The sequence below is a fragment of the Dendropsophus ebraccatus genome, chromosome 11 (assembly GCF_027789765.1).
Source record: "Dendropsophus ebraccatus isolate aDenEbr1 chromosome 11, aDenEbr1.pat, whole genome shotgun sequence".
Classification (NCBI taxonomy): Eukaryota; Metazoa; Chordata; class Amphibia; order Anura; family Hylidae; genus Dendropsophus; species Dendropsophus ebraccatus.
In genome coordinates this window covers 26,659,846-26,674,341 of record NC_091464.1, presented here as the reverse complement: position 1 = coordinate 26,674,341, position 14,496 = coordinate 26,659,846, and the positions used below count along the sequence as shown (strand labels likewise).

The window sequence follows — 14,496 nt, the reverse complement described above, 5'->3', positions numbered from 1 at the left end:
TCTGGGGTCAAAAAGGTCAGTGCTTATCTATGAACTTACTGAGAGAAGATTGCAGGGTGTTGTGCTTTGCAGGACTGCTCCGTGCTCAGTCACTCCTAACAGCCCCTCCCCTCTCCATAGCCACATAATGGAGACAGAAATCCTGCAGCTTCTGATGTGAGGGGGGAGGCTGGGAGATTGCTTTTTCACTACAGAAGGAAACTCTTTTAGTACATAAAACCTATTACAGAGTTTCTTAAAATCGCTTGTACTGTTGATATTTAATGTTTTCAGAAAAATGGCCCTGAAATGACAGTTACGCTTTAAGTCTTGTAGTTTTCATTCTGGCCAGTAAGCAACATAATGGCTATGTTCAAACTAAAAATAAAAGGGAAAAGGTGTCCGCTTTTTCTTTTTAAAATAATGCCCGTTATTGCTATGGAATGACGGCCGCCCAATACACACAGTATGTTAAATAACGGACGTCAAAATAATGATCATGACAATTATTCTTGGATGTCTTTTGCAAACAACGGACGTTATTTTTTTTGTTGGTCATACACAGTTCTTTTTTCAACGTCCATTCTCCATTTTTTACTATTAAATTCAATGGACTTTTCAATAAAAGACACACTCAAAGGGCGATCAGTCCACCTGAAGTAGAATAATCTACTCACAGCTGTTAATGCACTGACGGGCGGCCAAATCGCAAAATAACGGACGTCATTTTAAAAAAAATTATAAACTGACAAGAAAAAACGTTGTGGGACCATAGCCTATTTGATACTTTCTGTTCTATAGGAAAAAAAAAACACGTTCATTATGATCACAAATAATAATATTATATAGTATAGCGCCAACAGATGCCGCAGCGCAAATAAGATTATAATGAAATCATGAGTGTTTGTAATATGAAAATTGTAAGTATTTCTAATGCAGGAACAAATAGGAATCAAAGCTAAATCTGCTGTCTAGGTCCTATGTGATAAGGCCAGCGATGCGATTTTACCTACCTGCACCGTACCTATATGAATACACATATATATAGGCCTCTTGCTCAGAAGCTCCAGCACATTAGAGAGTCCCTGATAGGGTTAACTTATAGTTGGACCATTTCTTACCTTGGAAAACTTCTGATATGGACACTAGAAAGAATGTTTTGTCTCAAGAACTATTTCCCTCAGAGACATGTTTATCAGCGTCCAAGGCCGTTCTCAGAGGAAAGTTGCCTGTCTGTTACAGTGGGAATAATGTGAAAGTATCATTGCACAGAATGTATTGTTCTAACCTTTTTGAATAATAATAATGAATACTAATATAGATGCCATTGCGCATGACTGAATATCTAAATCACTAGCACCGCCTCATCTATGTCTTATTAGCATTTGTTACCACCCTATATTTTATCTGTCTATAAAATGTGATTACCATAATAAAACTTGGGCCATTTTCTCCAGGCTTATAATCATGATACATTGTCTTATCTGTGTCCATGACGTATAAGTAACGAGCTGGTAATACTGCAGGATTCCAACTCTAGATATAATTAAAAAACCATCCTTTACCTGGGTTTTTGGCTTCTCTCCATAGAGAGAGGTCAACATATAAATTTAACCTTAACATTTGGCGCCCTTGGCAGGGACTCAGCCGCTTGCAAACTAGAACGCAGACTGACGGGATGTGGTGATTTATCCGTCATCGGACGCGCAGATATAACTGGCCAGGTAAGAAAGACTTTCCTTTCTTACGTACTATCTGCGCCTCAGGGGAACGGATCTAATCAGATTCCCGTCACACCTGTGTTCTCTATATATGTTTGTAAAGCTGAGTCTATTTGTTAGACAAAGAACTCTGTAACCCAGGATAGGACAAGGTTAAAGTGCTGCATTGCCGTCGCAAACTGTTGTGTGATTGAGATAAGCTGTTGCTGTATTTATGCTGAATTAAGGAAAGGGATTGCCGAACTTATTCACTTCTGCGTCCTTACGGGGAGGCTGTGATTAATGCTTAACCCTTGTAATACAGCATAATATCGAGAGCAGCTGCGAGGTCACAGACAGCAGGCATATAACTTTTGGAGTGAACGGGTTCCTGATAAGTGATATCTGTCTCGAGCAGCGGGAACAATACTTGTATTGATCCCATTATTTGTGCTTGTACTGTGGTAGAGAGCAGGTCAGAAGATCTGTGAAATACCCCCTTGCCCCCTAGGAGGAATTAGCAACGAGGGACAGTAGGTTGCTGTAGTGCGTCGCCATAGTGTGTCACTGTGACGGCTGGGCCTATAGCAAGGTTGCTGTAGTGCGTCGCCATAGTGTGTCACTGTGACGGCTGGGCCTATAGCGGCTGTGCTTGTTAAAACCTAAGGTTTAGGTTTCGTTCCCCAATACGCTACCTAGGGATTAGCTGAGCAAGGATGAGACAGTTATTCTCTAAAAAAAGGGATCACCAGTCTCCACAAGAAGTTTATGTGAAGCTGATGTGAAGCTAAGGAAGATAGCGATGGGCATGTAAAGATGCAGTGCAAGATCTAGAACAGATCTTTAGGAGGCTTGATATGAAGGCAGATACATGCCTTAGCCCCACCAACCTCTGGCTCTCTGACCAACACCTGGGAAACCCCTTACACTCCTGTGCACACTTATTTTTGCCTTGTGGGTAGGTAACCAGACCTACATGTAACATGCAGGGCAAATGGGTCCTTGAAATTTCCAGGAATCTTAGGGGTTAATCGAAGTACTATCCCTAAGGGGGAATCAAGGATTAGAGTTCTAAGAGAGGAGGGTGTGGAGTAGATAGAGAGATGAGAGCCAGAGGGTCAGACAGAAGGAAAACATTTAGGATAATGGGTGGGAAGCACAGGTCCAGCTGGGTGGACATGTGCCGGTGACCAACAATATCTAGATAAGACAGAATATTGTAGTGTGTGTGGCAGACCCAAGCCACATCATTATGTTACACCATTGTACCCAGTTTATATCTGTATACAAACCCCAGATCCTGCGAAAAGCCTAACCTCAAATAGTGTATATTGCCATGTAAGTGTCTGAGTACAAAGCCACGTACTCAGACAAGGAGAACAGTCCAGCTCATTGCTAGATACAGTACTGAGAGAGCTGAAGAGGTTAATTAATGCTGCGTAGTGAAGCAGCATACAAAGTTTTTTTTGTGTGTTATTTGTTATGTTTTGTACAAGGCCATCAACCAGCTCTGAGAGCTGCAGATCACATGCAAGCAGCATTAGAAAAAAAAAAAAAAAAAAAAAGAATCAGAGCTGTTAGTGTAATGTAATGTACGCTCCTACATTATACTGTATTTCAGCCAGTCTTACTAAGCTGGTGTTCCCCTTTAGAAGTATGTTACGTGTTACAAAATGTTGATCATTTTCTGTTGTCCCGACCGTGGAACATTTGCTTATTTAGCTACGCCACTTTTCTGTAATCAGCCCTCAAAGATGGCGACTGAAAGCCAACCACTCCCACATATCATCCACGTCTGTATTATAATTGTGACGTCTCAAAACCATGCCCTAAGCCAACACCCCTATATCCGGTTATCTAGTCCGGTGGCCATTTTAACTCCTGGCATTTCTGTCCTCCGCCCATACTGCTTAGTGTCACTGAGGGGGCGGGCACAGGACTTTCCGATAGAGTCTAACAACTGTTTTGCACATTTATTAATGAATATTATTACCTGATGGTGAAGAAAGTTAGACAAAGGTTTGTTGGAGGGAAAAGCAATGAGACTGTTTGAAGGAGCTGGGTCTATTAGACCTATTAGTGTATAAGATTGTTATACGGGAGTGTCAGTAGGAGGAGTCAGAGAGAAAAAGCACGTTTTATTAGGAATGTCAAGAGAAAAGTGATAATTGGTAAAGATCAAACGCAGAATTTTGTGCACTTATTAAGAACCCAATGGTATAAGGAGCCTGTAGTAACTTATTACTGTAACTTACACATTTGTATTTAAAAAGTATGTTGTAGGTATATATATGTATCCCAATATATATTGTAAGCAGATTTTCTTTAAGTGTGTGTCCCCAACGTATGATATTTCAAAGAAGAAGTAGTTTACTATAGTAAAATATATATACTTCTAAGGAGTAGTAACTTACTACTGTAATATATATTTCTATGTAACTTTATTTAACAAGTCTTTATATATATATATATGTGTATATATGTGTACACATCTATCCTAATAAGTTCTACGCAAATTGGTTTTTTTTCCTACTAAGTTATAAGTATGTGTGCCACTGTCCAAGGTTACAGTCTGGTGCATAAGAGCACAGCGCTGATATCTTCTGTAACTTCAAGGATGTTAGAAAAAAAAAGAAAAAAAAAAAAAAAAACTTCCAAGAAATTTTAACTCTTGTATCTATGATTTTACTGCTCACTGCTCAAGGTTAGAAGTGAGGTACAGAGCGTTCTGTTTACTGATAAGAGCAGCGTATGGAAGGAATATTCATTTCAGCGAATTCATTTAATTTTTTTAATGTTTTTATTTTTAGGGGTAACAGTTTTGTGATGATTATAGCAGACTTAGCTCATGAATATATATGTACTTTTATCCCTAGTAAAAACCAAACCCATGTCCATGGCTCCAGTCTGCACTCCTTATGCCCCCCCAATATATATATATCTTGTGCTAAGTGCATTGAATCCAGCATCTCTGTTGCCTATTGATGTAGATTCAAATGGGGGAGGGGATAGAGGTGAATGGAAATGGGAGCAGCCCATTTTGATGGAGTAGCCAATTTTGATGTTTTAAATTTTTTTAAACACCGTACAAATTTTTTATTTTTGAATAAGGATGTTTTTGTTACTTATTGTGTTTGATATTTTAAATTGTGAAAGATGAAAATATAATTGAAAGCCCAAATATTAATGAAAGTTTAAAAGTTTTCATTGTAGATTATCTCAGACTTTTCAAAGATGGATGACACAAGACGCAAGGATATATGGTGACCGCCATGCAGCGTGACGTTCCACTGCAGAAACCGCTCCTGCTATAAGCTGGAGGTGAGGACAATCACTGAGACATGTAGGATGGTTGAAGGTAACTGTGCAGATGTCTATATGAAGCCCACCATTATGGGTTAATTGGCAAATTAGAGATTTGTTTGGTCCCTGGGCTTACCAAAAAGCTGCCATAGAGCGGCTGACGCAACGTTCACGCTGACAAACCCTGATGCCAAAAAGGGTGATGGATGATGGATAAAGCTGGTGATGCGGTGGTTTCTGTGCTCTTCCCAAGGTAACAGTGTACAAAGCGTACAAGGGAATGGGGAGATGTTTCCAGTCTCTTCCTGAGGTAACCGTACATAGTGTACAGGTGGAGGAGGAGATGTGGATCTGTTTGTTTTTAAGTCTTTTCCAGAGACAATCAGCAACAAGCTGTGAGACCAGCGGATGGAGAAGAGGTACTGGGTAAAGATGGCAGTCAGACAGTAAGTAACTGTGTTTGCCGCCTGCCTTGTATCCCACTGTAAGTTATCTGACAAAACCAGCAGAAGGAAGCCATGTGTAATGTGGTGTAGTATCCTCACATTGGGCGGCCCAGGGGACAACAAATATAGGAGAGGGTTGTGTAGGGCTGTATTATCTACACCTGTCATAACCTACTGTAAGTAACACCGTAAAGTGCCTGTCTGCATAGTCTGTCATCTTCCTGCCTGTTTCAGGGAATGTAAGTGGACGTCATCCAGCTGCCACAGGTGGCCTATATAGGTATGTCCTTGTCTGTACTGGTGTCTTCTTTACAGGTCAAGCCAAAACTATGGGAGACAACAAAGCCAATGTCTGAGGTGATACTAGTGGCCTTAAAAGAAGCGATATAACTGAGGCCAAGAGTCCAAGTGTCTGTAAAGAGGCCTGTCAGTCAAAAGATGGGTTTAAGGATAAAGGATCCATACCAATGCTACTATTACAAAAAGGATCATATGATATATTATTCTCATAAAAAGGCTTTGAAACCTTAGGTGATGTATCGTTTACACTTTGCTTTATTTCTATGGTGGTTATCTTATGTGTAATATATGATGATCTCAGTCAGACAAGAGACAATTCAGTAGGATCCAAATATTATATCGGTAATAAGCGCCCAGTCACTTCATATTATTGGTGTATGTATTATACTATATGATTATGTACAGGAAGAGATGTGACCATGCGACCAGTCATTAGTCCTGTGTGATCTAATCATAAAGACGTTTTCTAGGTACAAAATGAAGTAAAAAGACTAAAAAGAAGTGGAAATTTTTAGAATCCGGTACTGAAGATTGTGAATTCACTAATTGGTTATTATAAGTGAATCTAGAGGTTACATAGTAGGTCACATTGTGGAGATTTTATTGCATTCACCTGTTATGCTGTTTTTGGTTTATGTGTCAATCAACTTTTTATTTTTGCTTTTGCCATGAGATAAGATTTGTTCACATCTAAACTTTTTATTTTCAGAAACTTTTTAAAGTTAGTTTTTGTGACTTTCCAATACCCACATGATACCAAAGTGATAGAGTCACATCTGTTATATACAGTGAAGAACTTATTGTCTGATCACTCAGTGTCACAGGGAGACGTAGGAGTGACAGGAGACTAGTTAGGTTCGGGACGGAGGATTGTCTTACCTTTAAAGCAGTCCTACGGTAAAGGGACCTAGAGAAGGGGGCTACATCTGTAGTCAAGATTAGGGACAAATCTTAGGGACAGGAGTGATGAGACAATAAGGTTTGGTTATTTTGATAAAATCCGGAGAGGTATTTGTCATATACATATATTAGTTTGGGTATTGATAATAAGCTTTTATTTGTTTTGTTGTAACTAAGCTGTATATTGATGTATACTATACAGACTCGCCCATTGTTTAGTATTTTCTTTCGGTTATTGCAGATCTTACTACCACATCTGCTGTAAGTTTGTTCCGCCATCTATAACTTTCAATAAAACGTATGGTACTATTTTTGTCTATCCTATGGTGATGCCCATAAACTAATGGGAGTCCTTCAGGGTCTCTTCCAAGTGGTCTTATGCATAATACTGATCTGTTTTTCAGTAAAAGTGTTCATGTGTATTTTCTCTCGTATAAAACCTCGACAAACAGGAAGAAGCTTCACCCTCATATAAGAGACTAACGTTACTATGCTTTCTTTCTCTTATCGGTTCTCTTGAATCTGTGCCGCCTGGACATTTCTGGAGGTTGGATGCTGTACTAGTACTTGGAGGATGTTTTCACCTGTGGTCCCTTGATCAACCTGCGACTGAGGGTGGAGTCCTTAAAACCTCCGGCTACGACCCAACCACCAGTGATGAACCATATCCATGCTCCACGGATGTCAAATGGGGGAATGATAAGGCCAGCGATGCGATTTTACCTACCTGCACCGTACCTATATGAATACACATATATATAGGCCTCTTGCTCAGAAGCTCCAGCACATTAGAGAGTCCCTGATAGGGTTAACTTATAGTTGGACCATTTCTTACCTTGGAAAACTTCTGATATGGACACTAGAAAGAATGTTTTGTCTCAAGAACTATTTCCCTCAGAGACATGTTTATCAGCGTCCAAGGCCGTTCTCAGAGGAAAGTTGCCTGTCTGTTACAGTGGGAATAATGTGAAAGTATCATTGCACAGAATGTATTGTTCTAACCTTTTTGAATAATAATAATGAATACTAATATAGATGCCATTGCGCATGACTGAATATCTAAATCACTAGCACCGCCTCATCTATGTCTTATTAGCATTTGTTACCACCCTATATTTTATCTGTCTATAAAATGTGATTACCATAATAAAACTTGGGCCATTTTCTCCAGGCTTATAATCATGATACATTGTCTTATCTGTGTCCATGACGTATAAGTAACGAGCTGGTAATACTGCAGGATTCCAACTCTAGATATAATTAAAAAACCATCCTTTACCTGGGTTTTTGGCTTCTCTCCATAGAGAGAGGTCAACATATAAATTTAACCTTAACATATGGAATATACCTTTTGGCTTACAGATTTATCTCTACTATACAGCCATAGAATTCAATAGAAGCTTTGCAATGGTGTCGAAATGTTGTGGACATAATTGACAGATGACCTGTCCAGATCTGATCTATAAAAATCAATACAAATCTCCTCTTGTATTTCAGGCGCTATAGATTACCTTTGTATAGAGAAAATACGGTAGTACGGCGCCCAAAGATCTGCACAACTAACTACTAGAATTTCAAAACTTATCAATATGCAAAAACAAGACACATATTCAGAATAGACCAAATCTCCACAAAGTTTCTGATCCACATTTCACAGATTAAGGAGTCAAAGAGAGGTTACAGCTATGGCAGGCGCTGTTGCATCCTAATAGAGCTCTACCAACCCGCTGACTCGCCTAGACACTCTGTTGCTAAGCACTGTCAAACTTTCTTCGCATGACATCGCCAGATACTTGAGATATTATTAAGATGCTTTCAGGATTCAGCACAGAATATATTAGCTAGAGAAGTTCATTTTGGAGTTACATAATGCAATTATCTGTTTTTAGAGGGTTCCAAGAATCATGGTCAGTCTGGATGGGCAAAGAATGCTATAACTTTTTTAACCTCCTCCAGGCGCTCCACAGTTAATGTCTAGAAACACACGTTCCAATGGGTATTTAAAAGTAATTGTATAATATTGATCTATTTTTTTACTCGTTTCTCTCTTAACCCAAACAAAAAATTCAATCAAAGCCTTATATATAGAATTTTTTTTATACCAAAGCAACAAAGGAAAAAAGGTTTGTGCTAAAAATCATTAATTTATTTTCAGATAAAAAACCTTATATTTAAAAATAGCATATATTACGTATTCCAAAGGTTACGAAATGGCGTCCTGCAAACACACAGCCAATAGTATATCATATACCGGCTAAAACAACCAATGTCACAGCAACACTTTTATATATAGGAATAAAACAGAATTCTGACCACTTCTTAACAAAAATAAAATCATAGTGACTCACCCATGGCAGTGTGATGATGCTTATACTCCCTATATGAACCTATATATAAAAGTGTGGCTGTGACTTAGGACATTGGTTGTTTTAGCCGGTATATGATATACTATTGGCGGTGTATTTGCAGGATGCCATTTTGTAACCTTTGGAATACGTGATATATGCTATTTTTAAATATAAGGTTTTTTATCTGAAAATAAATTAATGATTTTTAGCACAAGTTAATTAATGTGCCTGATGCTGCAGCGATGTTAATGAAAGAGCTGCGCCTGTGTCATCCGCGGCGGGTCCCGGCTATCAGTGGTAGCCAGGGACCCGCCGCAACTCTCTGAGAGTTAACCCTATAGATACTGCAGTCAGCATGACTGCAGCATCTATAGGGCTCCTGACAGAGAATTCTCCCTCTATAGAGGGAGAATTCTCTGACGGTGTCCATCGATGGTAGCCATGGATACCGGAAGCCTCAGGCTTCTGGTTTTCTGGCTATGAAGGCTGGACAGAGGGACATAGGGAAGGCCGGGCACACGGCCGTGAGCTCTGCCCCCTCCCCTCTCTCCCCTGCCACTGTCACAAGATTGTTACAGCGGCAGGGGACAGAGGAGAGGGGGCAGACACAGGGGACATCAGCTTATGGGATCATTATGATCCCATAATCTGATATCCTAAAACAACCTGGGCTTTGAGGCCTCAATGACCCCAGGTCGTGAAAGGGTTAATGGATAAACATGAATTTGCTAAAATCACAATTTTGGGGGAGCACACAGCATATTGTGTACCAACTTAAATGGGCACTGTTATTACCAGTAAATAAATAGCAATTTACTTCCTTTATTTTACTTTCGGTTTTCTATATGAAATAAAATTAACTATAAATTCGGCCACTTATTGGAAAACTGCATTCGAGGCTCCGTAACTAATCTTATTTGGTCTTTAGTAACAACAAAACTGAGACCAAATGCAGGAAGTGATGTCAGTTGTCCCTCTGCTCTGCACAAATTGGTCTAGTGAAGCTGAATGCTGATTGGCCAGCAGCCGAACACGCCCCTGTGCACGCCCCTGTGCGCTGCTGTTAACTAACTGTTCTGCCAGCCTAAAGCCCAGCGCAAAGGCGCACTAAATGGACCATTGAAGCGGTGAAATTCGAATTAAAACCAAGAGTATATACATTTTTGCTGGGTTTTCTCATTTTCATATGTCATGACAGGTACACTTTAATAACATATAAGCACAATCGTGCCAATTTGCATCAAATCATACATATTCCTTGAATTTCCTTGAAATTCTAGGAAAATCCAGACAAAATGCAAAGAAATTGTACTCTCATATCTTACAGTTTTTATGAATACATACCAAACATGTCTACATTCTCAAATGCAAGTGTTAAAGGGTCTGTGTTTCTACATGTTCACGCCAAGCATTGGAGTTTCATGCACGAGCCCTATTAATTAGAATAGGGCTTTTGCAGGGAACTTGCAGGTGTGCGCTGCATCTCTTTATGCAGTTTTACTGCATAATTGGCAAAAATGCATCAAAATGCAACACAGCCTTAAAGGGGTAGTTCACCATTTTTTTTTCTTTCAAAGCAAAAGTGCCAGAGATTTGTAATTTACTTCTATTAAAAATCTCCAGTGTTCCAGTACTTATCAGCTGTTGTATGTCCTGCAGGAAGTGGTGTATTCTCTCTAGTCTGACACAGTGCTCTCTGCTGCCACCTCTGTCCATGTCAGGAACTGTCCAGAGCAGTAACAAATCCCCAAAGTAAACCTTCCCTGCTCTCCAGACTGGAAAAAATACCACTTCCTGCTGGACATACAGCAGCTGATAAGATTTTTTAAATAGAAGTAACTTACAAATCTGGCACCAGGTCATCTGAAAGAAAAAAAATTGGTGAACAACCCTTTTAAAGTGGCAACTCCAGGCGCTGGCCTTATTGCTGCTAGGCCAAACAAAAGGCTGCCATAAGACACTAGCGCACCATGCTGTTACTACCCCGCAGGGTGATCTGGAGACTATTGGATGACAATGTTGAACGAGCTGGAATAAAGCTTTATATTAAGTATAAGGCCTTCCCTCCATCTCCATCTAATTGTACGACTGGTGCGGAGCGAGAAGTAATTTAGCTCATAAGACACCATGCTTGCATCTTATGCGACAGTCTTTGTGTCTATGGTAACTAAAGTTACATTTTGTATACTCAGTAGAAACTGCATCACACAGGCTGGGAAATCTTTTTGCACAGATGGTTGTTATTGGTGAATCGTGTACTGTAAGGGATGGAAAGCCGTACCAGATATAATGCCAGATCCTTGTGAAAACTATCTGTGTACACTAATCCAAGTAACAAGATTCCAACAGTCTTTAATTTTACAATAATTATCAGAGAGATAAACTATTTAACCTTTAGTTAAAGGAGAAGTCTGGCAGCCGACAGGGGCAGGGGAGAATTTGATGACAAGTACTAACTTACATCTCCCTGTGCCCATGGTGAGCGGTGGGACCGGCCTCGGGCCCCCGCCAGAAGGCATTTTCCCCGAGTTATGATGATGTCACTACTTGGGGTTAAAGACCTGTCCCCGCTGATGGACTGGCCGCTCAGACAATCATTCCATCAGCCGGGTCATGGCGTGTACACCCTGGAGACCCCAGAGCCCAGTCCTACCGCTCACTGCAGACACAGGGAGAGGTAAGTTAGTACTTGTTATCAATTTTCCCCCTGCCGGATTTTATGTATCGCTGGACTTCTCCTTTAAATGTCAAGTTTTAATCAGTGTCCATCATCCAATAAGCATTGATGGGTTACTATTGCTTTAAAAAAAACTTCTGACCTATCACAGTAACATCACGTCTCATCAACATCAAGTGTCTCTTGTTATGGAGGACCTGCCCTGTATTAAGCTGGTTTCAGACTACCGAATCCACACGGATAAGTTCTGGCGGATTCCGTCGCTTGTAACTGCTTGCAGCGCTGCGCATCTCCACCCGTCCCATAGACTCAATTCTATGGGCGGGCGAATTCCGCATTCTGGTAAAAGAACTGACGTTTCACTTCTTTCGGCGGAATGCGGAATCCACCAGGCCATATAATGCGGTCTATGGAGCCGGTAAACATGCGCGCCACTGGAACTTATCCACTCAGATTGCGTAGTCTGGACCAACACATACCCTTTAAGCAATACACAGTGTATATCCAGGTCACTTTCTTCCAAAGACAGCACCACTCTTGTCTCCAGTTCAGGTATGGTTTGCAATTAAGCTCCATTCACTTCAATGGAACTGAGTTACAAAACCTGCACCCAAACTGGAGACAAGAGTAGTGCTGTCTCTGAAAGAAAGCGGCCATGTTTCTGTAGCGCTGGATAACCCCTTTAATCTGTTGTGGTGCTTCAGGGAAATGAAATGCAGGTTTCACCACGGCTGATCACTGTGGGTCTCAGAAGGTGGGAATTTTATAATTTTTTTTAATGGTTTAATAGTTTTAATGGTTCTAACAAGTAGGCATTGCCCAAATTGGTCAAACCTTTATTGCTGGTTTCAGACACGGCAGTTTTTTGTTTTTTTTAAACTTCCACTGCAGTTTTTGTGCCAAAACCAGAAGTGGATCCAACGGGAAAGAGAAGTACAAGTCTTTCCATTATATTTTCTGTCCCTCCCTTTCGAATCCACTTCTGGCTTTGGCACAAAAACTGCACTGGAAGTTTTCCAAAAAAAAGAAAAAAACCTGCCATGAGTGAAACCAGTTTGAGGGTAAATTCACACGGGCGGATCCGCCAGGAGTCTCACGCACGAAATTCGCAGCTAATCCGCAATACATGTATTAATATTAATAGGAATAATACGTGTATTGCGGATTAGCTGCGGATTTTGTGTGTGAGGCTCCCGGCGGATCCGCCCGTGTGAATTTACCCTTATAGTCAGATTTAAACAAAAATTTTTGTTTTTCATCCGTTTTTAACCCCATAAAACAGATAGGTTAATCAGACACCAAGAACGCAGTGTGAACCTCGCCTAAGACTACATCCAGTAAATCGGGACGGTCTATTTGCTGACAAACATAAGACTTTTCAAACCACGAAGAATACCGGAGATGTCACTAATATCGGCACTAAACTAACTTTAACAGGGAAGAACTGATAGTACGATAGTGTGCAACAGCCAAGACTTACACAGAGACATGGTACTGACCACTGCTTACACTGTAGCGGGACATTGTTTGACAATTATATTGAATTGTCCGTCCATCTGTTCTATCCACAATCTGTCCCAACCACACAACATATACATAGTGCCCGGATTCTCTGGACGTCGTTGCTTTGCAAGCTGAGGATGGAAATGCTCTTCTTTCCCTTGACATTTTGTGCATTTGATATACAGGGGTCAGAGATGCCAAGCAAACCCCTTAGCGTAAGAAGAAGATCATTTAGAGTAGCACATTATTAGAAGAGCACACAGCTACCAACCAAACAAGCACACATGTAGTAGTAAAGCGTCTATATACTTACTGCGGAGAGTACTGGTTACTCAGGGAGAAGCTAGGTCCCCGTTACTTTGTCTCCATGCGCATCCCTCATCCTCCAGCTGATTTTGCTACTGCTGCAGGCAGCTGAGGGGAACAAGACCACATGATATGTTAGAGGCGAAGACGTCATGCTGATTTGCATCCTCAGCATTAAAACACTCTACTGTACATTACCGCCATCTAGTGGATAACATTAGGTCGTATAGCTTGTCCATACAGCTAAGATTTACCTTCAGTTTTCTTCCCTCTTTCCAAAGGCTGAGTGGTTAGAGACGGGCACGTTCAATCTGCGGTGTCCTGGGCCGTTGTTGCATTTTGCAACTATGGCCGTGATTTATTTTTAGAAAACATACATTCTATTTGAATTAATGGAATCCCGGCCGGAGCGTATACACATAGTATACACTTTGGCCGGGATTCTATCCAGCCGCACGAAAAAAAACTGACATGTCAGTTTTCTGCAGCTGCTAATAATTGAATAGCGGCCACAGAGACATTTCAGCTCACACAATGGAGGGTGCGGCTCTTGCCGCATGCTCCATTGTGTGCAACGCTGAATTGGGATGCAGGCACACCCAACATAAATTATCATCCGGCCATTACTGCAGTACCGTTCGGGATGATCTTCTCTGACACCGGCCGTTCTGTGACCCAGCCAGTTCACAGAATGGCCAGTGTTATACGCCATGTGAACATGGCCTTAGGGTGGGTTCACACATACCAGATCACAGTGGATTTTACGCTGTGAGTTCCCAGCACTGTCATATTGAATAGGTACATTCAATAGGTACTTGCTGTGGAATTTTCATTTCCCTGAGAGTATGTAAAGCCTTTTTCCCTTAACCTGTTGCGGCCCGGTGAATACTTAACCTGTTCACGCTCTGGCTTGTTTCAGTGGCTCCCGGGTCCCTCGCATCCCGCCAGAGCGCGGACAGCTAAAGTATTCACCTGGCTGAGAAGGGTTAAGGGGGCGGGGCTTACATACTCACAGCGGAAGAAAAAGTCTGCTG

At 41.0% G+C, this 14,496-nt stretch overlaps 1 protein-coding gene and 1 long non-coding RNA gene across 2 annotated transcripts in view; one reads left to right on the top strand and one right to left on the bottom strand.

Annotated features, from left to right (window-relative positions):
* SYTL5 (synaptotagmin like 5) overlaps positions 1 to 13,536 on the bottom strand; it is a 159,590-nt gene extending 146,054 nt beyond the window's left edge. The window contains exon 1 of the mRNA XM_069945560.1: positions 13,470 to 13,536. The gene's annotated coding sequence lies outside the window, so the exon portion shown is untranslated. The remainder of the gene's footprint in view (positions 1 to 13,469) is intronic.
* LOC138767236 (uncharacterized) lies at positions 968 to 3,247 on the top strand. The gene is made up of 2 exons (XR_011358779.1): positions 968 to 2,216; positions 2,272 to 3,247. It is a non-coding gene; the product is annotated as an uncharacterized lncRNA (long non-coding RNA).
* Positions 13,537 to 14,496: the final 960 nt, after the last annotated feature.